The following is a 24215-nucleotide window of genomic DNA, read 5'->3' as shown; positions in this document are numbered from 1 at the left end:
ACTTCACTTGCTGAGGAAGGGTAAGGGGAAATCCGCGGGACCGAATGATGTCGGCTACCCATGCTGAAGCACAAGAATAATGGTTTCTTGTACACTTCCCGCAGAATGGTAAAGCGAAGGCTCCCCTTGTGATCCTGGTGGCTACCGCCGATCGCCCTAACCTGCGTGATGGCCAAGGTTATGGAGCGGATGGTAAATAGAAGGTTTGTGGGTTTCATGGAGAGAACCGACTATCTCGATAGCAGGCAGCATTTTTTCCGTTCGAGTGTAGGTACAGGTACCTACTTTGCAGCGCCCGGGTAGATCCTGGAGGAAGCGAAGAATAAAGGGCATCACGTCGAAATAGCCGCAGGGCACCTGCTCCCTGTTTTCGGTTAAACCCGCGGCCATTTTCCTGGCCATGGCCATGGCACAAATAACGGCATCGCCAATGCCTACACTGCTCTAAGGAATAATTGCGTTAACGAGCGAAAGATGATTAACTTCCTTAAGGACGCCCACCTCTACGAAAAGGTTTGAAGACAACTTGGAAATTCCCCTTGTCAACTTCCTAGATAACTTTCTACACCTTTCCCGAAAGGCAAAATGGCAACCTGGCCGCATACTCCCTGACAATCCCCACCCCGTGGATAACTAGACACAACTATCACCCCAACTCTCCCCCACTATAGTCCTGGGAATTATTGGATGAACTAAGACGAAACAGTAATTCAAGGCGTACCAACCTGGAAGGGAAAAGCTATTGATGGCGTATCCAATTGGGATTGATACATCAAATAGGGCATGAACCGTTTTTGACTGAAGATAATACCCTTTTAGTTACGTTCAGCTCTTTGGTAACGCTTGTAGACATTAAGGCCTATAATCTAGGGAATTCTTTGATTTCCTAGGATGGAACAGTTTTCGAAGGTGTATCTAGTTTGATTCTACGGAATTAAAAGAGCTACGCGTGTACATCCAAGACGTATATTCACGGGATTTCTTGGATAACAATAATAAGAGTGTTTTAGACAGATTAATACTTACCTCCGTGTCCTCATCAGGGGAAGCTCTAAAAAGGTCGACTTGGTCGAGTCAGGTACGAGACACTGAAAACGACCTTACTGCTGAGATCGAAATACGTATCTGTCAAGGTACAATCATTTGCCCTCTTTAAGAAAGGGCACATACTGGAGTGCGCCAATTACTGAGGAATAACCCTCCTTAATTCGGCGTACAAAATTATGTCCCGTATTCTGTTCAACAGATTGAGACCGCTTGAAGAGTCCTTCGTCGGTGAATACCAAGCAGGTTTTCGAAGGTGTATCTAGTTTGATTCTATGGAATTAAAAGAGCTACGCGTGTACATCCAAGACGTATATTCACGGGATTTCTTGGATAACAATAATAAGAGTGTTTTAGACACATTAATACTTACCTCCGTGTCCTCATCAGGGGAAGCTCTAATAAGGTCGACTTGGTCGATTCAAGTACGAGATACTGAAAACGACCTTACTGCTGAGATCGAAATACGTATCTGTCAAGGTACAATCATTTGCCCTCTCTTTAAGAAAGGGCACATACTGGAGTGCGCCAATTACTGAGGAATAACCCTCCTTAATTCGGCGTACAAAATTATGTCCCGTATTCTGTTCAACAGATTGAGACCGCTTGAAGAGTCCTTCGTCGGTGAATACCAAGCAGGTTTTCGAAGGTGTATCTAGTTTGATTCTATGGAATTAAAAGAGCTACGCATGTACATCCAAGACGTATATTCACGGGATTTCTTGGATAACAATAATAAGAGTGTTTTAGACAGATTAATACTTACCTCCGGGTCCTCATCAGGGGAAGCTCTAATAAGGTCGACTTGGTCGAGTCAGGTACGAGACACTGAAGACGACCTTACTGCTGAGGTCGAAGTACGTATCTGTCAAGGTACAATCATTTGCCCTCTTTTTAAGAAAGGGCACATACTGGAGTGCGACAATTACTGAGGAATAACCCTCCTTAATTCGGCGTATAAAATTATGTCCCGTATTCTGTTCAACAGATCGAGACCGCTTGAAGAGTCCTTCGTCGGTGAATACCAAGCAGGTTTTCGTGAGGGCCGATCAAAGACGGATCAAATGTTTACCCTGAGACAAATCCTTGATAAATTCCGGGAGTACAACTTGCAGACACATCATCTGTTTATTGATTTCAAGGCGGCGTACGATTCAGTGAAACGGAATGAATTATGGCAAATTATGCTTGAACATGGTTTTCCGGCGAAACTGATACGGCTGATTCGTATAACGTTGGACGGATCGAAATCAAGTGTAAGGGTTGCGGATGAAATATCGACATCATTTGTTACCTTAGATGGATTAAAGCAGGGTGATGCACTCTCGAACCTACTGTTCAATATAGCGCTCGAGGGAGCGATTAGGAGAGCTGGTGTGCAAAGAAGCGGTACCATTATCACACAATCGCATATGCTCCTGGGATTTGCGGACGATATCGATATTATCGGAATTGATCGCCGTGCCGTGGAAGAGGCTTTTGCGCCTTTTAAGAGGGAGACAGCGAGGATTGGACTCACGATCAATACTAGCAAAACGAAGTACATGGTCGCTGGCAATCAACGTGGGTTCATTAGTGGTGGTGGTAGCGAAATAGTGCTGGATGGTAAAAAAATTGAAGTGGTAGAAGAATTTGTGTATCTTGGAACATTAGTGACGTGCGATAATGATGTTACCCGCGAGGTGAAAAGGCGTATTGCAGCTGCAAATAGGGCTTATTACGGACTTCGTAACCAGCTTAAGTCCTGTAGTCTGCAAACGAAAACAAAACTCGCGCTGTATACTACTCTGATTCTTCCGGTGGCTTTATACGGCCATGAGACATGGACGTTAAAGGAGGTTGATCGGAGACGGAGTGTTTGAGCGTAAGGTGCTGCGGACAATACTCGGCGGTAAACAGGAGAACGGTATCTGGCGGCGTCGCATGAATCACGAATTGTACCAGGTGTATAAAGGGCTGGATATTATTAACACGGTATAATACGGTGGGCTGGTCACGTTGTTCGTATGCCGGAAGAACGTCAAGCAAAGATAATATTTAGTAGAGAACCCGGAAGAGGCCGCAGGCTTCGTGGAAGGCCGCGTACACGATGGCTTTTTGCAGTTGAAGAGTACCTGAGGGCGCTCAATGTTCAGGGCGACTGGAAGCGATCCATTCGGCGTTGGTTCATCGAAGAGCTGTAGCCCATCAAACTTTCAAACAAACAAGGTACAATCAAGTGATGGAATTAAATGGGATGGTACAAACTCGTCTTACGACAAGTGAAGACATTCCACTAAAAAGCTCAAAATAATTTTCTTAACAAAATCGATAGTTAGAGTGTTTTAGGCACATTAATAACCCCGAAGCCTCATCGGGGAAACACTAAACCATCTAAAAATCATCGAAAACCATGTCTTTGTAAAAGTATTTGAATGAAAGAGAATGAATTTGTCTGTCCATCTAGGTCACCTGACCGACTCTGCCCCTTCATATGGAAAAATACTATAAATTTGCCTTTTTTCGGCGTTCAATCCCCAGAAATATTTTTTTCTAACTGGAATCCCAACCCGAATCGTGTATTTTGCCATTATCCATGATTTCGAAATATATGAAATAGTTAGAGTGTTGATAAAATACAATTACTCCGTCTAAGACGAATTAAGTACTGTCCATTTAATTCCACCAGTTAATTTTCGTTATCTTTGCAGATACGTATTTCGACCACAACTGTGTGGTCGTCTTCAGTGTCTTGTACTTGACTCGACTCGACGACAAGTCGAGTCAAGTACAAGACACTGAAGACGACCACACAGTTGTGGTCGAAATACGTATCTGCAAAGATAACGAAAATTAACTGGTGGAATTAAATGGACAGTACTTAATTCGTCTTAGACGGTTTAATACATTCCACTAAAAGAGCTTAATATATTTTTCTGATATAATTACTGATCATATTTCATTTTTGTCTTCTTTTGATTTCTTTTTAAAATAAGCAAATAAATCACCTGTCATAAGACGAGTTTAGTACTATTCCATTTAATTCCACCACTGCCTTTCTCGTATACAAAGTATACGGTAAGGCTATATGTTCACTCCAAAACCAAACGTTTTATAGAAGGCCCGGAGACCCATAGTGTTATATAGCAATCGACTCAGCTCGACGAACTGAGATGATGTCTGTTTGTGTGTGCGTGTGTGCGCACAAAAAGTGCAAAAAGTCTAGCTCACTTTTAATGCACCTACCCCTCAACCGATTTACTTGCAATAAGTTACATTCGACGTGAAATCCTGTCCTATTGTTCCCTATAGAAAATTTGACAGATCGGACTATGGGCTTGGAATTTATGGCCAAAATACTTTGTGTTATAAAAAATGTCTAGCTCACTTTTAATGGACACTCCCTCAACCGATTTACTCGCAACAAGTTGCATTCAATGCGGAATCCTGCCCTATAATTTCCTATAGAAAATTTGAAAGATCGGACCATAAGCTCTGAAATTATGGACAAAATGCTTTTTTGTCTTTCTCGTATACAAAGTATAAGTAAAGGCTATATGGGCGCTCCAAAAACCAACTTTTTATAAATGGCTTGGAGATCCATAGTGTTATATGCCAATCGACTCAGTTCAACGAATTGAGGTGATGTCTGTGTGTGTGTGTATTAGGGTGGTTCAAAAAATCTATTTTGCTGCTCCACAACGCTCATCTTATTCTTTATCATGTTCTGAGTGTCCTCTGAAAATTTGAGCTCATTTGAATCATCACGATCATGACGAAAGATTCGCAACCTGTATTTAAATCGATTACTAATTATTGGAACGATTAATTAAGAGGCGGCTTTCGCTGAGTGAAAGCTCTTGAGTAGTTCTTTTAACTATGTAGGTTTTCTTTTAACCTGCGCTCAATGAGGAAGCGTCATTATCAGTATAATGAAAAAGTAAAATTTCCCCATACAAATTTGCATGCAAGGTTGAAACGGCGTGTGCTACATTAGTTTTAATCCAAATGAGCTCAATTTTTCAGAGGACACTCGGAACATGATAAAGCATCAGATGGACCCCGACCAGTTAGTCATAACAAAATTTTATCACAATTATATCAATATGTGTTACAAATAACAAAACTTGCAATAATTTTGTTATAAATTCTCTGCCAAAGATGGAGGAAAGAAAGTTTTATGATCGTCATAACATGATTATAACATAATGTGTTATGTTTATTTCTACCGAAAAAAAATTGCCTACATTTTTGGTAGATAGGAATTGGAAAAAACGAAGGTACCACCTACAGTATAACTCGAACCTACATTCAAAGTTGAGCCAGCTGGACAAAGTTAATTGCCTACATTATGGATAATCATAATCTTTTCAAGAACATAACTTGTTATAGTACAAGCTATTTTCACCACTTTTTATGTAACACAACGAGTTATATTTTTGTTCAATAAATAACACATTTAGTAATCACTTGTCATAAGACGAGTTTATACAATCCCATTGAATTCCACCACTTAATTGTATCTTGACAGATACGTATTTCGATCTCAACAGTAAGGCCGTCTTCAGTGTCTTGTACTTGACCAAAGTCGAGTCAAGTACAAGACACTGAAGACGGCCTTACTGTTGAGGTCGAAATACGTATCTGTCAAGATACAATTAAGTGGTGGAATTCAATGGGATTGTATAAACTCGTCTTATGACAAGTGAAGACATTCCACTAAAAAGCTCAAAATAATTTTCTTATCACATTTAGTAATGTTTTTGTTAAAACTAGAAGAGATTTTGTTACAATTTTTGTTATTTTAACTACTAATGGTACATGTTTTATAACAACCGCTGTTATGAAAAACTACTGTAACAGAATAACAAGGTCTGATATAAATCTGTTACTATCTACTGGTCGGGACGCTGTGGAGTAAAATCGATTTTTTGAACCACCCTAGTGTGTATGTGTGTGCGCAAAAACTTTAGCTCATTTTTTCTTACTTACCCTTGTCCGATTTACTCGCAAGTTGCATCCGATGGGGATACTTGTCCTATTGTTTCCTATTGAAAATTTGATCGGACTATGGGCTTAGAAATTATGACTAAAAACTATTTATTAGGATAAAAAGCATGCAAAAAAACTAACTCACTTTTCTGGCACTTCATCGATTTGCTAGCAACGGATTGCATTCGACGGAGAATCCTGTCCCATTGTTTTCTATTGAAAATTGGCCGGATCAGACTATGGGATGAGGAAATTTTGGTCAAAATACAAATTTCAAAACCACAATACAAAATCACTTTTTTGACACTTATGCTCATTCGATTTGCTTGCAACAAGTTGCGTGCAGCGACAAATTGTATAATACATAGAAACAAATATGAAAAATAGGATCTAACCACTTATTAGTGTTATTCTTATATATTTCTTAACCCTTTTGAACGAATGAGATAAGCACCATCACCGGTAGGTGGATTAATCAGGGTTTTGTAATCTATACAAATACGTTTTTCAACCTCAAGAGTAAGGCCGAGAGTGTCTTGTACATGACTCGACTTGAAGAAAACAATCTCAGCTTAAATTAGGTACACAGCGTAGTATAAATAGTGTAAGCTACGATTGTTTTCTTTAAGTCGAGTCAAGTACGAGACATTGAAGATTACTAAACGTGGTGGAATTAAATGGAAAGTACTAAGCTCGTCATATGACAGGCGAAGACATTCCACAAAAAGAGCTTAAATAAATCTATCAAATAAATCATCACAGCAGGCTCTGTAATTATGAAATTTTTTGTAAGGTTCTTCGAAATCATGTAACAAATACCTACTAGCTTCTCTGAAGAAATCACGCTTTGAAAACGCTGTTTGGTTTGGCGTATAGAACTTTTATGCGAACATATACAAAAAAAATGTGAATATTGAGAAAAATGTTGATATTAAGCCGCCTAAATGTTATAGGATTATTCATTCGAAAATCTGTTATCGATTAAAATGTCCATTCGATTAAATGCCCTTTATACGTAGTGTCCTTTCGTCTACACGTCATTCGACACTATGAATCTTCTATGAAAAGTTTGTTTTTGAAGAGAAAGTTACTTAGTGTACGAGAAAGGCAATACTGTGAGGCTGCAATGTTATGATATGTGAGAATAGTCACTTTGTTAATTATGTTATTGATTACAAGTTAATGATGTTCTCGGCGTTCTAAAACTAATTAACTGCATGTCACACTTCATTGTAAAAATGGGCAAATAGCTCTATCCTCGACTCTATCCTTGAAATAGAATATATCCACAAACCAATTTGATCACTACTTGTTTATGATCAGCATAAAAAGTACACGCCTTGATTGAATATGCATCTTCCCCTTCTTACTGGTGAAAGGGGTTCGTTTCCTATCCTATGTTGATGATGATAAAAAAAACACGAACCGCTTTTATACCGTATACGGTGTTCGGTACCCTTTTTTTCCCATCGATTTAAATGTATTCAAATGAGCAACCCTATTTTTCTCAACAAGTTAGATGTTGCTTTACAAGGCCTACTAGATTAGGGTACGATGTGATGATGGCTCATTTTGTTATTTTTTTATTTGGTGGGCGCGGCTCGTCACTTTTTCACCCTTTAGTGTTAGCAAATGTGGGATCCTCTAAATTAGAATATAAAGGCACATAAGAAGGGAATTGTTGAGTGTAATTAGGAAGCACCCGCCATCTTAAGTTGTATTGTTTTTTAGTTTACTATAGGGGAAATCATGGTTTTGATGAGATTTACTCTGTTATTGGCAAGGGTTATCCGTACATGACTTTCCAAAATATGGTCACTAGGGGCTTCAATATACAAATAGAATTTAGGGCAATAGAAATTTACCAAGTCTTAGCTCCGTGCAAAATATTTTTATGGGTATTGATAAGTTTATATAGCTAGTAAATAATCAAGCTCTGCAACCTATCATAGATTCAATTAGCGATAATTAAAATGCAGTGTCACCTATAATTACATCAAAACAATTTGTTCGCTCCAACAATTAACCCAAGGTCTGTGAAACATTTATTTCAATATCAAACGTCTAGCAGCCGTCACAGGTATGCAATTTTGCATGCATGAGCTGCATCCACCGTGCTCATTATGCTCTAAGAAGACTGCTTGTTTGTCTGTCTGATTATGCACTGCCCGGAGTGGTGGGTGTTTACACGATCAGTGAAAGGGCAGTCATCTGGAAACCACAATATCAGGTGCCGCTCAGTTAATGGCTTTACTACGGTCAAACGGTAGGATAGAATTCAGCTTAATCAAGGTTCATAACAGTATGTGACATAGGTGGATATGATGCTAGGTTGTTGAAACTGTTTATATTGACGTAATTTTTTTCTTTGAAAAATTTCCAAATAATATATATTAAGATAATTAAGCAATTACTCACAAAGCCTAACTTACTGCATTGTGTTTGATAATACGTAAAAGCAAAAAAAAAGTATTTGATTGACAAAACTATCTATCATTTATTGATCTAGAATAAAAAAGAATAAAAAAGAATGAATCGCAATTATGGAAATGTATGTCGAGTAAAACAAAGTTCAATACGGAAATTGGTTCCAATACATATCCTACATTTATCTGCACCAGGTTGATGAGGAGAAACCGTATTCTAATCTCTAAATCTTTCATTATTTCAGGCATGGAACTAACCCCTACGGTTGAATTACAGTCGGCATCCTTACAACTATCAGCTCAAACTGATGAAGGAATAGACATACAAAGAAGCTCATACGGTGGCAAATCTGTAGGGCTTTTCTTCCCCTAGTCAGTTTTCCTTGTTTAATTAAATGCTTCTGTACGTGTTCTTGTGAATATTTAATATTTGCTTTTTCACTACCTTCTACGTACGGGGTGAATCACAAATGGAGGGATTCATATAATATCCACATTCACGATATGAATTAGAAGTTGTGTAGTTGCCAAGCATTCGTCTTTCGAAGATCGAATTGCTTTCTTATTCAAATTTATTATATATTTCGCCTTTATTGAGCTATGTGACGAAGATTTATTCAGCTTTTTACGGAGAAAGATGGCTGCTACAACTCTTTGCAACGGCCGGCTAAAATATTCATCCTCAAATCTATAAATGGCTATCGTTGAACTGCGTATCCAATTATCGCTAATGTGACATCATTATTCGATCCATAAAAATTCTGAACTGCGTACCAGCAGTTCACCCGCTAAATGCATGCTGCGTAAAGTCACGTGCTCCTAATGCCACGCATTTGAAGAAATTGATTACCCCATCAGCGACAGTTTTTTGCTCGTCCGAAAAAAAGGGCAGCAAACCGACTTATTCATATCGCAACGCTAACTACGGTTAAGGAGAAGCTAAGCCGGAGGGTCTTCTGAAATAATGATAACCATAATATCTAAAAAGCAGTGTGTAACACCAACCGACTCTGGTACAGGACCAGAGGCAATTGGCAATCGAAACAGTTATTATCAAAAAAGGCATGACCACAAAATCAGATGGAATCATCTTCGCTTTGCGAACGCAGCCCAGCAGGGGGACACGCACCCTCCTGAAATAACTGGTCGAAGAAAACATAAAATAGAAATGCAAGGATGGGATACGCTGCTTCCGATAGAGCGATAAAAAGGGAATATAAAATCTGCGGCTTGCATTACAAAAACAAGAATTACCGCACTTTTCCAAATTTTTTGATGGGCCGTTTTTTGTTCTATTCTACGCGATGCTCTGGACGACTTTCATCCGAATTGGTCAACATTTGGATGATTCATTAAAACAACTATTTCAATTCAAACTCGCGGCTGTAGTTGCTATAATGATAAACTAAACCGTTTCCAAAATCAGAAAATATTCAAAACCGAATAGGGGAAGTGTGGAACCTCCACTGGCGCGTTATTTTACTGGGTTAAATTTTATTTATTGCCCCTGGTGGATAATTTAATGCGGCGAAAATGATTAGAAATTTATCAATTCTATCGAGTAGCATTCTAAGCCAGCGCCAGGCCATGCAAAGGGTAGAAAGTCGTTAATTAATTGCGTTAGGTTCCCCATTAGTGGAAGAAAACTTTAATTGGTACACAACGTCAAGATGGTGAATGAAAGACAAAGTAAAATGCTTGTTTTCGTTTGTTTCGTAATTTATCACCGCCCGCTGTAGGGTTGGTACGATCAGGTGCTACTCCCTAATATGTTGCTGCAACCGTGACTAATGCACCTGTGGTTTCGGTATGTATTTTATGATACTCTAAACTGACTAATTTTACGATGTGTGGCGGCGGATTTCGACATTAATTGAATTGAGTTCTCATTTTCTCAGATTGATTAACTTTAATTGTCAAGTGATTAAAAGAAATCTAAATCTATTATGAACTTATTGTGGAAAATTAGTCATTCATTGTATTCTGCAAATCTTTTGATTTTACACGCTGTCCTTCTAGACACTGTCCCCCATTTTTATTTTTCACACGATGCTTTTCTACGGGCGATTGCTGTTCAATTGATCGCGTAGGTACCTGCCCGGCAGTTGATCATCAAAGTTGTCGTTTCGCGCTGGGTTGTTATGGGCGACAACGTGACAGTTTGACTAAATATGGTGGAGCACAGCAGCGCCCCATCCCGCATTAGTGCGCACACAAGTGAAACATTGCAATTCAGTGCAGATCAAAGGAACCGACGATGCGGTAGAACGGCGCCAGATTATCGTAGAGAGCGTTCATGTTGTATGTTTTTCCGCCACTTTTTGCCGATATCAACTGAAATCGGATACATAGTTTTTATTGACTTCTGTTGAATTAAAAACAATTACCAACGGCTCTGTGGCTTTGTTAAGAAATTTATTTTTAATAAGAAAATTATTTTGAGTTTTTTAGTGGAATGTTTTCACCTGTCATAAGACGAGTTTATACAATCCCATTGAATTCCACCACTTAATTGTATCTTGACAGATACGTATTTCGACCTCAAAAGTAAGGCCGTCTTCAGTGCCTCGTACTTGACTCGACTTAGTAGTAGTAGTCGAGTCAAGTACGAGACACTGAAGACGGCCTTACTTTTGAGGTCGAAATACGTATCTGTCAAGATACAATTAAGTGGTGGAATTCAATGGGATTGTATAAACTCGTCTTATGACAGGAATTTATTTTTATTTTGTTCAAAAGCATTATTTAGAATAGCATACATTTTAAAACTTTCTATATCATAACAGGGTAAATGTTAAGACTTGGATTGCAACACGTTTGGAAAAAAATCAAAGGACTTCGGCTTCCTTCACCATGCTCGGACGATTTTTAGTCAAGTGGAAGTGCAGGTAACGAATAGTGGTTACCATCCGATTACTTGTCAATCACATAACAATAATGTGAATTGTTTGATTTGAGTGTCACACGAATGCCACATTATGTAAAAAACTACATTATAGTAGAGATCAATTTATTCCGGGATCATAAAGTTAGCAGCGTTCAGTTAGATAATGTAATATCTACGAGCTTATGAGAATTAGGAAGCGAGCATCTTCTACAAAATTGTTATAATGAAGATCGATTAGTTTTTTCATAGTCAACACTTTAAGAAATCACAATTAATCAATTCTACATGTCATGTTTTCTTACAAATATAGTTTTACGATTTCACGTTCTTATTTATCAGTTGAGTAGTTCGATGCACCACCAACAGGAGAATTCAAGTTCAAATAAACGTCAAACCTGGAAGCAGACGATTATCAGCAGTTCAACCATTCAGCAGTACCAAGAAGTGCACCTTTTTCGGATATCTGATCATCGAAAAAAAACGCGACAACATTTTTCACATTCCAAAGGTGGAATTTTTAATCGACGTTGTTTCACACTCGCCACAATCGTGGGTTGCACAAGAAGCAGATATTTTAGGGCGCTAATGCCCAATGTGGTGTGATGAAAATCAACCGGAATGAAAGACGATGCACCTTCGGTACACTGCAATGTCTGATTTGGTTGGTGTGGAAAATACTACTTTTGATTTTTTCAGCTATTGCTGATATTGAAATTATTTTAAATTTAAACATGAAAATTATGATTAATAAATGTTGAGCGTCTTAGGGGAAATGTTACAAAGTTAAAAGACTTCACTATTCCACTTACTTCCACTATAAGATTATAGTGGAAGTAAATGGAATAGTGAAGTCTTTCAACTTTATGAAAATTATTCTACATCGGTTATATACAGTATTGGACAAAACATATGCAACTGATATGTACCTGACATAAAAATCTATACAAAACATTTATTTTCAAAAACCTTAAGAGAATTATTTTTACCAGACGCAGGATTAATTATAATATAGTATTATTTAATTTTTATAATATAGTATATTAATTTAAACATTATCTAATCTAATCGAACAGAAACACAGCCAGTACAAAGAAAGCACTCTGCAAAATCATTGAGTTAGATGACGTCCAATATTTCTTCTTGTCAATGTTGAAGTTTAAAGCATACCAGTCAGTGGTATGACAAAAACGTCAAAGCGGCCAGGCCCACTGCATTGTTTTTCCGTAGCGATGATTCTTCGAGATGTATTGTGTTCAAGTAGTTACTTTAACATTAAGTTAAGTCGTGATGTCAGCGCCGTAGCCAAAAATGGATTGGGTGGTTCCATAAGCATAAACACTTATGCGAAATCCACGGGATGCAAAGAGAAGCCCTCATTTTCCAGATTGGCCCAGATGGGGAGAAGAGCCCGACCTCTATCCACAAAATATTAACGATAGAAAGTTGATTGAGAGTTCGACTGCTAATGTGTGAGTATTTTTGAGGTTTTGGCTTTTCAGTCTGTGGATTTTTTAGAACAACCGTTTAAGATCTGTCCCAACGTTTCGGCAAATTGATAAAGGCAACAACAATTTTCCGAAACGTTGGGACAGATCTTAAACGGTTGTTCTAAAAAACCCACAGACTGAAAAGCCAAAACCTCAAAATTACTGATAGAAAGTTGGCAATCCCACTCTTCCTATCCAAACCGCTTTAATCGGATGTCCTGATGGTATTTTTATATAAAAATATGTAATTGTTGCATATGCAATATTAATGAAATATTTAAGAGATATATTGGAATTCGCTCACTAAATTACCCTTCGGGGAATTTTTCGGAGAATAATTAGAGAAAATGTTTCGTTTCGAGTCAATATCTTGAAAACGGGGCTCCGAAATCAGCATGTTTGAAAAATAGAATTCTTGATTCCAAATTCTTATCCGCGGCTTGTTCCTTGACGGCCACTGATGTCAAGGGAAACCACATAAAATAGGAAATAATCCCTTCATTATATCTGGCCCGTCTGCCAGATATAATAAAGGATTTGTAAGAGACAATTGAAATTTTGAAAACTTTTTCTACATATTCTGGGAGGCGTTTCATATGCATGTAACTTGGCTTAGCAGATAAGCAGGTAATAATTGTGGAAGTGCTGAATAAACACTAAGCTATTATTATCAATATTCCGCGAAACGGCGCATTCCGCGAAATGGTACATTCCGCCAAAAGTCATTCGGCGAAAAGGTACAAACCGCCAAATGTCGTACCGCGAAAAGTTACAGTTACCGCCAATTGTTATTCCGCGAAATGTACATTATATTTCGATATCATCTGGATCCTTATCCCGAACGCTGATTTCGAGCAACATTATGTGAAGATCATTCCATTCTTCACCAACTTGTTCAGAATGGATAGTTTTTTTGTCATATAATGACTTGAGATCTTCATCACAACACACAATTTCTAAAACCACAACTTCATGATAAATTCAAAATAAAAATAGATTTCTATTTATTTTTTGAAGTTGAATTTGAATGGAAGATGAGATTATTTTTTTAAAAACATTGTCAGAAAACTTCATACCGACCGCTTTCAATCAGAGCCTACTTCACTCTATTTGAAGCCCATTTAGAAAAAGTCAAAACATCTAATATTCAAAAATTGTGGATCGAATTATTTTCATGTTTGGACACTTAATGTCACCAGTTAGGCTTTGGTCCGATTCGCGAATTAAAATTAAATTAAACTCAAAAGTGACAGCTCGGAAATTATGAAATCCCCCACTCATGAGAATGGCTGGTGCTACCCAGCAAGACCAACGATTGGCTTGGAAGTCGATCGATTGGCTTGAAGGAATCATGAGTAAAGAACTTTCAGCAATTTTAATGATCTTTCAGCGAGTTCTAGACGACTTTACAGATTTCATACGATGATCCAGTAATGGCCAAGATTCTGCAAGGTTCCTTACATATTTTGCAAATAGTACAAATTCCACTAAATTTCAAATTTTACCAGGGGCATATCCCAGAATTCTTCTTGCTATTTAAAGCATCTAAATCTTACTTTTGAAGGAGATTCAAAATTATATTGGAATGTAAAATATTGCACATTTTTTTTCTTAGTTTGATAGGGGCGCCCAAAACAGATTTCGCCAAAGGCGCCGGGAATCCACGCTACGGCTCTGCGTGATGTACATCTCTCAAATAAGCTGGAAATTTTGTCAAGAGTTTAAGGTCAGTTATTATAGTATCAGATAGCAGGGCATGTGCCAGGACATCGTCTGCATAAAAGTTACAAGTTGCGAAGCTTTCCTTCCTGGTGAGGTTTGATAATGGTCTATAATTGAAATGTTAAATTTTGAAGATATTGGAAAACAAAATACAATAATATAAATAGGGCAACTGCTCCGTTTTGTATCTCACTGAACATATATTCGTATCATCGCAAAACAAATAAACACATCACCAACACCATTAAGTAAGTAGTAACTGCTCATTCTTTTCAGTTAAAAAAGTAATATGATTGTTATATATTTTTATTTATGCGGTAGAGGCCATGAAACTTCTAACGCTATTTTTAATGAAGATTTTACGTATGGTTTTGAGAAAATTCTTACGAATCCACATGTTTATTTCATTATGTGAATCCTCTAAAAAGCTTGAAGGTTATGTTTGTAAGCAGTTTACGTTTTGAGTAAAAAATATAGTGATGTGGCATCTATCCCTTACAATTGGTATAGACGCCGCAAAAAAATCAGGGTGATATGCCGCACCTGGTATCATGCCATTAGGCCGAAGGCCGTTAGGCCGAAGGCCATTTGGCCGAGGGTCATTAGGCCGAATGGTCATTAGGCCGAATGGCCATTAGGCCGAATTAGCAAAAAGAAGCAAAAAGTGAAAAATGAGAAGTTATTTCTTCACCTTACTCCTTCTTCCTTCTCCCTTCTTGCACCTTCCTTCTTCTATCTTTCTTCTTCCTCCTTCCTTTTTCCCTCTTCCTTCTGCCTTCTTCCTTCCTCCTTCTTCCTTCTCCCATTCTTCCTTTTCTGTTTTCCCTTTTCCTTCTTTCCTTCTTACTTCATTCTTCTTCCTTCTTCTTTCTTCCTTCTTCTTTCTTCCTTCTTCCTTCTTACTTCTTCCTTCTTCTTTCATCCCTCTTCTTTCTCCCTTTTTCCTTTTTCCTTCTTCCTTCTTCCGTCTTCCTTCCTCCTTCTTCCTTCTTCCTTCTTCCTTCTTCCTTCTTCCTTCTTCCTTCTTCCTTCTTCCTTCTCCCTTCTTCCTTCTTCCTTCTTCTTTCTTCCTTCTTCCTTCTTCATTTTCTTTTTTGCTTTTTTCTTCTTCTTTATTCCTTCTTCATTCTTCTTTTTTCGTTTTCTTCCTTCTATCTCCCGTCTTTCTTTATTCTTCTTCTTTCTTTATTCCTTCTCCCTTCTTCCTTTTTTCTTCTTCCTTCTTCCTTTCTTCTTCCATATTCCTGCTTCCTTCTCCTTTCTTTCTTCTTCCTTCTTCCTTCATCCTTCTTCCTTCTTCCTTCTTCCTTCTTCCTTCTTCCTTCTTCCTTCTTCCTTCTTCCTTCTTCCTTCTTCCTTCTTAATTTTTCCGCCTTTTTTCTTATTTCTTCATCCGTTCTACTTCTTCCTCACTTCGCACTACTCACTTCTCACTCCCCAGTTCTCATTCGGCCTAATGGCCATTCGGCCTAATGGCCATTCGGCCTAATGACCATTCGGCCTTATGGCCTTCGGCCTAGTGACCTTCGGCCTAATGACCCAGCATCGCCGCACCTACCTACTATCAGTATTTTAATGCGATATTATTTTAAGTGGAAAAAATCATGTGAAATACGAAAACCAAGATATTGCAAGGGATTAGGAGAAGAATCCTGCCCAGAACTTCCAGACATTCTAGGATATTTATTCCTTTCATAATAGCATGCTCTAAAATTAATGATATTTGCACAAGGACAATTTCGACTAAATCTTTGTCATGTAAATTGTTATCATGTTCGCTCACTAATGAAAAACATTAAAATAATTTGAAACAAATTAATTTGCGCCCTTATCCTTCATTTTCGATTGTTATTAATATGGGTACATGTTATTAAATAAGGGAGCAGATACACTAAGAAAGAAAACTAGGAACGGAAGAACATTGCTTCGAAGAATATAAGGCCATCTTAGAATGCGAGATGAGATAAAAAATACTTCGTGGATATAGAAAAAGTCAATATGTACCATTTTTGACGATTTGTGTAATTGATTGTGGGAGAAAGCCAATAAAATAGAAGCCTATAAATGATTAATATTCTCGACTGTGTATTGTTACACAGTAGACATAATAAATTGTTCTCGCGATAAATTTGTTTGTTTTTTCGTTGAAATAAAAATATAAATGATTATGCTTTGCTGAAAAATATCATTCACCGCCAAAAAAAAATATGATCTAATGTTTCCAACATTTCCTACGTGCGGCATCTTTCCCTGAGGTGTGGCATCTCACCCGGATTTGACTGTTTTTTTTTCGTAACGTAAATAGTACAGTCCGTTTTTTTGTTTCGCAAATGACCTCTACACTATGTGGTTGATCCCTAAACTATTAAAAACAATGATTAGAGTTTCAATTTAACGGATTGTTGTGAAGAAATATCGATTTAAAAAAAGGTGTGGCATCTCACCCGGATTTACCCTATTAGTTTTGATAATTGTTTTATGATTGATCCCAAAACTTCGTATTGCACATAATATGCATGGCGATGAGATCAGTTTATCAAAGCCTATGAAAAGCTCGGTAGATTCGTTGCTCGGAAGCCTCCTTTCAAGAGTCTCGGAAGCCTCCTTTCAAGAGGCTCGGAAGCCTGATTTCAAGAGGCCTGGAAGCCTCCTTCAAGAGGCTCGGAAACCCCATTTCAAGAGGCCCGGAAGCCTCCTTTCAAGAGGCCTGGAAGCCCCATTTCAAGAGGCCTGGAAGCCTCATTTCAAGAGGCCCGGAAGCCTCCTTTCAAGAGGCCTGGAAGCCTCCTTCAAGAGGCCTGGAAGCCTCCTTCAAGAGGCCTGAAGCCTCCTTCAAGAGGCCTCAAGCCTCCTTCAAGAGGCCTCGGAAGCCTCCTTCAAGAGGCCTGGAAGCCTCCTTCAAGAGGCCTGGAAGCCTCCTTCAAGAGGCCTGGAAGCCTCCTTCAAGAGGCCTGGAAGCCTCCTTTCAAGAGGCCTCGGAAGCCTCCTTCAAGAGGCCTGGAAGCCTCCTTCAAGAGGCTCGGAAGCCTCCTTTCAAGAGGCCTGAAGCCTCCTTCAAGAGGCCTGAAGCCTCCTTCAAGAGGCCTGGAAGCCTCCTTCAAGAGGCCTGGAAGCCTCCTTCAAGAGGCCTGGAAGCCTCCTTCAAGAGGCCTGGAAGCCTCCTTCAAGAGGCTCAAGCCTCCTTCAAGAGGCCTGGAAGCCCTCCTTCAAGAGGCCTGGAAGCCTCCTTTCAAGAGGCCTGGAAGCCTCCTTCAAGAGGCCTGGAAGCCTCCTTCAAGATGCCTGGAAGCCTCCCTTCGAATGATTTGGAATTCTACTTTCGAGGAGCTTGAAAGCCTTTTTTCAAGAGGCTCGAAAACTTGCTATCAAGAAGCTCAAAAGTCTCCTTCCAAGATGCTTGAAAGCCGCCTATAAAGAGCTCGGGTATCTCCTTTCAAAAGGTTCGGAAGCCTCCCTTCAAGAGGCTCGGAAGCCTCCTTTTAAGAGTCTCGGAAGCGTTCTTTCAAGAGGCTTGGAAGCGTCCTACCAAGATACTAAAAGGCTTCTCAGACGAGGTTCGGAGGCCTCCCTTTAAGAGGCTCGGAAGCCTGTTTTCAAGAAGCTTGGAATTCTTCTTTCAAGGAGCTTGAAAGCCACTTTTCAAGAGGCTCAAAAGCGTCCTTTCAAAATTCTCATGCCTCCTTTTAAGAGGCTCAGAAGCTTCTGAACACTAAGTTGCGAGGCGGTTCTGTCCCAGTGTGGGGATGTAATTCCAATAAGAATAAGAAGAAGAAGAAGACACTATTCAACCCCCTAGGAAAAGTCACATTTCATTGGCCATATAATTCGTTGATTTTCACAAAATTATCTCGAGCTTTCAATTTGTGTGTTCTGATAAATTGCATAAAAACGGTTCAACGTATAATGGATATTGGACAAAATGAGACACTGAAGGGACCCTGCAAAAAAAGGAAGAGCCTTTTGATATGCCTACAATAGTCTTCAAGAATCTTAGTACATTTTTCTAAAATTTGATGTTATACTTTTGAAAATATTTATTAATTATAGGGGGCATCAGACAAAAACAGACACTAAACATATTCCCAGTGAATTGTCCGAGGATAACACTATTTCATCGTTAAATATCTTGGCTGTGCATATGCACAGCACATGTTTCGAAATGGACAAATTGATATGAAATTTGCGAAAAAAAAAACACGTGTCTTGGAGGGACTCGAACCCTCAACCTCTTACTCTCCTCCTCCTACTCACGACTTGTTTTACAGTTCTAAACAATAAAAGAGATTTCATTGTACGACGTTCTTTTAGTTACAAATGATGAGTGACAAGAGAGGCGTCTCCCTTCTTACATCGCTCTTCCCATTTTTCACATTGATAAGTGAGACGTCTCACTCCTCATTTCTCACCTATCAATTTGTTACGGTTCATTTTATCTTACTGGTAAGTGACAAATGTTTGAGTGGAAATGTGCATGCACCATTTCAGAATGTTCTGTGTTTGGGCCTGAATAAAATAGTAAATAGAGAGATTCCCAGACACAGGCTCTATATTACTGATGCCACATGGCACAATAGGCGAATTCTGGGCGCTGGGTGAATTCGATTTCGAATTCGTGATTTCTTACAGTCTTCAAGTAGATGTTGATGAAGAATTCCACTCAAATAAACCGCAAATAAAAAATCCGAGAATTCATAACCAAGATAGTGCGACGGAGGCACTGTAAGAGATGTGCAAAATGAAGAAAACGAAATTCAACATCATTGAAAGCGACAAGATGTCTCGTGTGCAGACGCAGAGACAGCAGGAAAATGGTTGAATCTATAATACTGTCGAATGGTTGCAAAGCATGAAGTGGCAATATCATAGACGTCTTCTAATTGTTCAATTCGAAACAATCAATTGAAGCTTCTTCTGTATCCTTCAAAATTATTTGGAAGGATAATTTTTTATACAAACAACTATAAACGTGTGGTGAAACTTGGGTTTTTACCTCTCTGATTCATTACGGTCAATCGGAATTTGACATAAAATCTGTTAGACATAGTATTTATAATTTGGTATCATGATGTTGAATAATTGAATCCGAACCTAAAGCTGGTAAATATTTTTTAATAAAAATGGAAACTAAAGTATAATGGATTTGTTTTGCGTGACCCACCAATGATCAGTCCACGACCATGCTGGGGGTCACGATCCACAGTTTTGAAACATATGGGGTAGAACGGGGCAACGTGGATGTGATTGTAAGTAGGCGTTTGCCTGAAATAAGGCAATGGTGGATGTGATCCTTTCTTAAAAAGTTGCCGTTTGCCCGGATTAAGGCAATAGTGGCTATAGGGACTATAATAACAGTATTGTCAAGTGTCAAAATTGGAACAGAATTATCTGTCAGTTCTATACAAATGCGTGTTACAAACGAGCTGAAGACCTTTCAAATGTGGCACACGACAGTATTCTTCTTATAGGGCTCTAGTGATTCTTTTTTTAAAGTAGGCGTTTGCCCGAAATAAGACAACGGTGGATGTGATCCTTTCCTTAGAAAAAGGCGTTTGACTGGAATAAGGCAATAGTGAATTTGGTCGCTTCTTTTAAAAGTTAGGTTTGCCTGGAGCCGGAATAAGGAAAAGGTAAATGTAATTCTTTTTGAAAGTAGAAGTTTGCCCAGAATTAGGCAATGGTGGATGTGATTCGTCCTTCGGATGTAGGCGTTTGTCTGGAATACGGAAATTATGAGTTGAATCTTTTCTATTTAAAAAGGCGTTGCCCTGGAATAAATCAATGATGGATGTGATCCTTCCGAAATGTCTGCAATCAGTATAAATTTATCAAAGTACATTCTACTCTATGCATGTGAAAAAAATACATCTAATAACTTTTTATTTTTCACCGTCCCAATTTATGCCAAATGACCCACCCTTTTGTTGCAGTTCAAAATTATGCCAATTGTCCGTTATGTTAAATGACCGTTATGCCAAATGTGATTTATGCCAAATGATTTGATACCAAATGACATAGACTCCTATTTAGGTACTTGTGTATGAATAATCCAGGATGCAAACACAAGATATTTGAAATAAGGATGAACCTCTTATTTACTTCGGTAACATTGTCATGTTTTGGTGAGGAAAATGTGGTTCGAGTGCAGTGGAAGGTTTAGGCAGCGTTCATTTTCTATATGAAAATGAACACTGGATAGACCGTGATCAAATAGTAAAACAGAATTTAGAATGACTAATTTAACCGTTTTTCACCTTCCCAAGACTCGTACTCATCAAAATATAAACATCACTATTCTTAAGAAAGCAATATTCATGAGCTATCCAATAATTTTGATTTTAATACGTTGAAAGCAGTCATTATATTTAAAGATAGTTGAAGAAAGCCACCAGAGGTAACCGAAACATTATTTATGGGTGTTTATTGCCTACTTATCTATTTTTCTTCGGCGTGAGCTCGGTGGATGTGAAAATGAAAGAACGTTGGGCGTTAATTGAATTAATTATAGCAACTGGGTGTGTATCATATCAAGCCAAGCAGAGAGCTGCGTCTGGTAAGGAGTATCATTTCTAATGCTGTTATGAACATGAAAGGCATCCTATTATTGGCAATAATTTGGAATAGCAATGGAAATTTTGGATAACTTACCGTCTGCGTTTACAAAGCATGAGTTTTAACAGAAGCTATTAAACTGCTGTAAAACAGATGTATAGTAATTTATTACCATTAATTGTGTGTTGAATGAGAAGTGCTTTTTCTATAATAGCAACACCTGTTTTATAATAGAATAACCAATTTAATTATGAATCAAATATGTTAACGCAAACTCTCAAACGAACCGATTATCTATCTCGGCATCTCCGGATTGGAGATGAACATCGCCTTTCCATTGATTAGGTAAAACAATGTTTTCTTCCAAAAAAATAGTACTGAATGAAGAATAAATTTATTTTTAACACTCTTCAAAATCATTTTGTACACATGTATATGTTCATAGAGACATTCCTTTGTGCACAAAAACGGCAACGGAAGCCGAGCCAGGAAGCAAATCCAAAATTCCATTATTCAAAAACTGCTCATCTGCGGCAAATTTCTATGGGACGATCACCGGTACAAAAACTGCACTTGATTACTGCCCTGGATTTTCGTTTGCGCTGTCTGCCCTTCCGTTCGGGATTAGGTATTTGATATATTTGGAGATCGGAATTTTATTATAGTTAACCCGCCACACAGCCGGGACAAATTATCCCTTCTTCGGCAGGCAGTATGCAAACTATTCGCCCGTCACAATGCCCTACTGACTGCGAGCGTGCGTCTGCTCGGTTGGCGGCCCTTTCCGTCGATCGTCTGCCAAACACACAACAGTCAGCACCGTGGTGAACGCTTCCAGCCATGCGGTTTCAATTGTCCCCGACGAGAACCTCACGGGCTAGCAAATTGGTCAATTTTGTCCGACGACGGAGTAGTTAATAAGAAGCGACATTTTTCGCATCTCTCTTTTTGCGCTTCCCTACTTTTATTGTCGCAAAGGATGAACGGACGGCCGAAGGCGGTAGATTTCAAAGACCCGTATCTAGACGCTATCAAGTATAGACGCAAATTTGAATATCTGATAGGACCGGCGGGAATGAATGCAGTCGTGCAATCATGCGGCAGTCGGTTGCTGAAAACTGCAGTCACACAATTGTTGCGGCGAGCTCAACTACAAAGTTGGTTTGCATGTCGATTTCAATTATTGTATCAATACAGATGGTGCCCAGCGGGAAAAGTCAACTGCAGTGAGGGCAATGAAGACTTGCCTAAACTGTACGAAAGAATCAGTTAGTCGTATCGGATTTATAAAGAAGCAAACATTATGAAGCGACCAAACTGCGCTGCATTTCAGTGCGCCACGGTTACCAGTCACTGATTGTAATTCATTTGCATAAAGATTTCTACAAAGGAATGAAAATGCATGCATTTGCCTACTGAAAGTTGATGAATCACCTGCTCCTTTCAAAACTGCTCAAATAGCTTCCGGATTAAAATTAGAGGACCATACTCCGGCCGGCGCGTAATGTATCCAGTCCGGATTGCGTTATGGAGTTTGCGAAGATGTGCTAAAGTTGATCCAGATTGTATTAAATCACTGAACGCAAGCAAAACCGTTGACCAACGCCCGATTAATCCAGATCAATTACATCAAATTGATTATGATAAATTCCTTGATTTATTTAGACATGACATTATAAAGGCTTTTGAAGTATTCCACTGGTCTCTTTGGGCTCAAGTAGCCTTTAAAGGTAAAGCTTGGGATTGCCAATCCGGAGATGGTGAGTTCGATTCTCGGTCCGGTCTAGGATGTTTTTGGGTTGAAAACTTTCTCGATACCCTGTCTTCATTGTACTTGCCACACAAGATACATACTCATGCAATGGCGGGCATAGAGAAGCTTTCAATTAATAACTAAGGAAAATCTTATGAAATACTAAGTTGAAAAGCCGGCCAAATTCCAATTGGAATGTAGAGACCCATTGAAGAAGAAGACTAATTCCACGATTTACTGTGGATCACGGAATTTATACATTCCTGAGAATTTCTTAGCATTAGTATTTTGTTACATGATTTTTTTAAATTATCTGGAAATTTCAATTTGTTTCTAAAAATTCTTGACTATTTCTAAAAAATTATCAACTTTGATTAGGAGGGAGTTTTCTGTGGTTTCTTGTCGTTTGTGTAAATTTCAAGAGACTTCTGAGAATCAACCAAAATTACTTTGACTTTCCAAGGAATAGTTCTACTAAGATGAAATACAATGTTGACCCGATTTGTCTACCCCCGATAGGATCACGTTTTTGACCCAATTTTATGACGTTTTGACCCATTTTGTAAGCCAACAAAATTTTGAAAACTTTTGTCATTCTTTTTATTTTTGAAAATCATACTGCATACAACAATGATTTTCATGAAATAACTTTTTCTACCTGTGGTTTATTATGAATCTTTTCTGAGTGTCTGTCAAGGAGTTTGTAAACCTTTCGTGAAGAAAAATCGGGAAACGTTCACGCATTTTGCCTTTTCAAGGCATACAATGATTTTATATTAGTGAATTGAATTAAAAAATTGAAAATATTTTTTTTCTGATTTTGTCACATTTCGTCTTATTGCCTTAAAATCCATCAGAAGATAAGATATATTATCATGGGGCATCGAAATCCGTACACTTAAGCACCTCAGTGTATGAAAAAGTCTCTTGAAAATAGGAATCGAATGCAAATAAAACATTTGTTGTTGATCAGCATTTATGCATAAGAAACTACGAAAAACATGATGAAAATAATGAATTAAATAAACATCTCCTGATGTCCGGATTTCGATTTTTTTAAATAAATATTTAAATTCAAGCAGACTGATTGACTAAATTACCACTGTAAATAGTTAAATACGCACCTCAAGAATAGATCGTTTTGATTTATATTCTGCTCAGCTTTTTTTTATCAATCGCTATTTGCATAAAGGACAACGATTGGAAAGTTGGATCTTGGAACTAAAGAACTTTGAATGCACCCGTACGTGTTGGGCTTCTACCTCGTGAGCTGCAGAAGGTCGGCGTCAGTGTAGCAGCAATCCAGGAAATACGGTGGCCCAGCACTTGAGAACGTGAATTCCGGGCGGTGGATCCCATCGCGAACACTACATTCA

The sequence above is a fragment of the Armigeres subalbatus genome, chromosome 2 (genome assembly GCF_024139115.2).
Source record: "Armigeres subalbatus isolate Guangzhou_Male chromosome 2, GZ_Asu_2, whole genome shotgun sequence".
Classification (NCBI taxonomy): Eukaryota; Metazoa; Arthropoda; class Insecta; order Diptera; family Culicidae; genus Armigeres; species Armigeres subalbatus.
The sequence above is the reverse complement of the archived record's forward strand: the minus strand, read 5'-3'. Positions refer to the sequence as shown.